Source organism: Pundamilia nyererei, unplaced genomic scaffold (assembly GCF_000239375.1).
Source record: "Pundamilia nyererei isolate P.nyererei 1_Seehausen unplaced genomic scaffold, PunNye1.0 scaffold00020, whole genome shotgun sequence".
Classification (NCBI taxonomy): Eukaryota; Metazoa; Chordata; class Actinopteri; order Cichliformes; family Cichlidae; genus Pundamilia; species Pundamilia nyererei.
The window spans coordinates 743,566-747,843 of NW_005187421.1; positions in this window are offsets into that span (position 1 = coordinate 743,566).

The window sequence follows — 4,278 nt, forward strand, 5'->3', positions numbered from 1 at the left end:
CCCCCCCTCCCCCGCTGATCTGGAACAGATTGAATTAGAAACTCCATCAGTTGGAGGCTTGGCCACTTCCTGAGCGCCATGCTGTGACACTGGATTGGATCTCCCTCAAAGGAAATCATCTCCAAAAGTCTGTATTAACACCATCTTGCCCCCCTGCCAAGTTAGGCCAACCTGTTCCACTTGTCTTTTGCCAGGATTACAACTGGCACAGACGGAAGCAGGTACCTTGAAATGTGGGCCAGGGCACAATTCTCCAAAGGAGGGCTTCTGATTAATTGAACCTAAGGATATGCAGCCTATAGCTAATGACAGATACTAAGTGCAGGTGCCATGTTGACACAAAGAGCTCTCCATCTAGCTGCAGGTAACTCATTTTGCTCTGAGGGTAGGGCAGGAATTCCTTTGGAGCTTCAGCTTGCAGAGCTATGCGGCCCATATGTACAACCTTTGAACACCGACAGTGTACAGGGAGATGTATATGTTGTGATCAATATCTTATCTGAACAAGTTTTGCAGAATTCAATTCAAATTCCATTTCATTAAAAACATTCCCATCAGCTGATCATTATCTACACTCAATTAAATGCCACTTTCTCTGTTCAGTGAAGATCGGCAACAAATCAAATGGTGGTAATGGTTAGATGGCAATGGTCTACTAACCCTGCAGTCAATTTTAATCTGCTGTCTACAAGCTAGCTATTTCATTCTGTAAACAAGTCATGCTTTTGCCTCTTTGTCCCATGCTGCTGATGGCTAATGATGTTTGATGGCCTAGTGGGAGGCTTGCAGCCAAGTACAGCGACAGTGTGAGAGGTAATTATTGTGAATATGTAAACACACACTTCACATGCACACACCTGCAGTTTATCATACAGATCTAGGTGTGTACACATTCTTCATAAAGTCATGTGCACAAGGGCATGTTCATTGTGTAGCAATACAGATCCTAAGTACTGCAGAAAGATTACACAAAGACAGTTAGGCAGAGTTTTTCTCCCTGGAGACAGAGAGCCTGTCTCTAGTGCTGCAGAAATGATCTCTAACTGCCTTCTGTTGTAAGTATGCTCATGTTAATGGCATTTTAGCAACAAATGGCATGCAAGATGCGGTAGCTGGAGAGTGGGTGTGTGCATATTTATACATTCACGTGTGTGTATGTGTGTGTTTGGGAGTGCATTTTGTGTGGATTGTGTGCTGGCATTTACAGCTGTGCCTGGATATCATGAGAATACATCGGTCTCTGTAGCTCAGGCAGTGCAAGCAGCTGAACCAGTCACTTCCGATTATACTTATCAGCCTCTTCTGAGAGCACAGGAAGCTGGAGAGAGAAGAATGGAAAGACAGAGAAAGAGGGAAGGAGAGGCATGAGGAGGAGAGTGGGAACGATGGAAGGAGGGCAGGGGAAAATGAGAGGGTGTGTGGCTAAGTAAGTTGTAAAAATTTACAGTCAAAATGGGGTTTCTCCATGACAAGCCCCACTTGAAACGATATGAGCCTCACAGAAAAGATGAGGCAAATATTTAACAGTGTAGGCAACAGAATAGAGAAGTAGAGCTGCTCCACGTGAACCTGCATGCCTTAGAGGATGCACTGCATGTTGAACATTGAAACTGATTGAGCTTTAAGTGGTACAGAGTTATTACAGCCCAAGAGGTCTGGACTACTGCCATTTGGTGCACAAACTTGCCCCGGGATAAGTTTATGCAACAGCGCAGTAAGATTATTATTTTTTGTTAAATCTACGTTTATTCTTCTGTAGGTGATGTTGAGGTCTCTGTCTTCCCTTGGGCATTTTTTTCTCATCCGTGCAGCTCTTGCCATTTTTAAATTATTCCAAGGCTTAATTCATTTTAAAAGCAATGTCTTGGCAGCAGAGAAGTATCCTCTATGTGGTCTTCATTATACATGGGGATTTGAAAAATATGGAGGGAGCCAGTGTGTGGGCGAATAGACCAGGGATTCGAGAATACCCATAAAGATCACAGTGTTATCCTTTTATCATCTAACCTTTCCTATTATCTTTAACCTGGTAAAGTTTTATCTTATTATAGCGTTCTTTGAAATTTTAAAAACTTGACACATTAATTGCCCTTTCATTTTTCCTCAAGTAGCACAATCTCTCTGATGATCACAGAAATAGAAACTATGACATCCAATAATAAAGCATCCTTGTAATAACACTCAAGATTTCTCAAAGGAGATACGACTGGGGGGGAAACAACTCATCTGCCTAGTATTAGAACCAGTGACATTTCATGTTTGTTAATGGAGCTGGCAGTAGACACATGTTATTGTCAGATACACTCACTGCTCAGTTTGCCAGGTACACTTGGTCAGTCGCTTGTTAACGCCAATATGTAATCGCCAATAACATTGCAGCAATTCAGGTATCTTGACTTGGTCACGAAAAGCTGCTGAAAAACAATCATCAAAATGGACAAGAGAGGCGATTTAAGCTCTATGGCAAAAAAGAGAACATATCTAGTACGGTAAATTGTTAATTGCCAGAGGTCAAAGGAGAATGGCCAGTCTGCTTTGAGATCATAAGAAGGCAACAGTAACTCAAATGACAGCTCGTTACAGGAAGGTTATGCGGGAGAGTGTCTCTGAACATGCCCAACAGACTGAACTGACCTGCATCAGTGCTTCAGGCTGTTGGTGGTGGTGATTTGGTGTGGGATATATATGTCTTGACACACTTTGGGCCCCTTAGTACCAGCTTAGCATCATTTATTTGCCGCGTCCCTCCTGAGTAGTGTTACTGATCATGCTCACTCCTTTATAACCACAGTGTACCCATCTCCCGGTGTCCGTTTCCAGCAGGATAATGTGCCATGTTACAAAGCTCAGATCATTTGATACCGGTTCTTGACAATGAGTTCGCTGTACTCAAATGGCCTCACAGTCACCAAATCTCAACCCAACAGTGCACCTTTGGGATCTGCAGCAAATGCGTGATGGCATCATGTCAAAATGGACAAACATATCATATCTATGTAGGTTTCCAGCATCTTGCTAAATCTAACCTATGAAGAAGTAAAGTAGCTGTGAGAACAAAAAGTGGGGACAATGCAATGTGAGCAAATAAAGTAGCTTGTTAATGTATTTCTCCTTAGATTTCTTCTTCTTCTTTAAACATTTTTGCTTAAGTAAAATTTCCAGTATAGGATTTCATGTTTGCCAAACAAAGTAAAAGAAAATTATTACTCTAAACTCAAAGCATCATGGCTAAATGATCTTTTTGTCGAACTAAATTGAAGCCATATTGAATGTTCTAATACCTCGTTGGATATATCAGTTTAGAACAATGTATCATGAATTAGTACAAGATTTTGTGTTATTGACCTTCAAACCTCCTGCACTAACTCACTGTGTTTGAGTTAACCTCGCCCTTGCGTTACAGGGGTGGGGCTTGTCTTGGGGTCCTACCATGTGACTCCACACACCTGGAGGTAATGAGCTCACCAGTTCCGGATCACCTAATCTGCTGCCATTACTTAGAGCGATGGTTTCTCTTCAGTCTTTCCTGTACCGCTGAACTAACAATAGCAGCTGAAGCTGGTGCTCTTGCTTGTTGTTTTGTTATGCTTTCTCTTTGTAAGTCACTTACCTTGTTGTCCTTCAGCGCAGATTGCCTGGAGATCAGAGAGCTGAGACTTTTATTCGGTGTGAGAGACTCTGAAGAGAAGAGGAACTGTGGAATTGCCTGTCTGTTTGGAACCTAGACTTCACTGGCTGACACCTTTCCCTTTTTACCCTTGGTGTTTTCAATAAACCTGTTAAACCTTTCCTCTCAAGTCCAGCCTTTGAGTCCAATCCGCCTGAGTGGCCATGACATACTGTTTGTAAAATGTTCAGAAGTAAAGTAGTGGAGTGAATTATAAAATAGAAGTCTATGGTGGTAACATTTGTTTTATACATTGTTTTAATATTTTTACCTTTGATTTTCTTATATTTTTGGGCATTAGTTTAAGTTCAGGCACCAAAATTACTTTAAGCTCAATTTGTTTTACTTACTACTACTACTACTACTACTACTACTACTACTACTACTACTACTACTACTACTACTACTACTACTACTACTACAACAAATGGGACTATCCTCAAGCCATCCGTGCCCTAAACACACACACCCGCCCTCTCACATCATCTAAAATTGACTGAGACAGGACTCTTCCAGACACTAAACCAAGGCACAATGTACATTTCAATTCCTTTAATTTTAAATATGTTAATATTGTCTATCCTGTAAAATAGTCAGATGTCTATTCATAT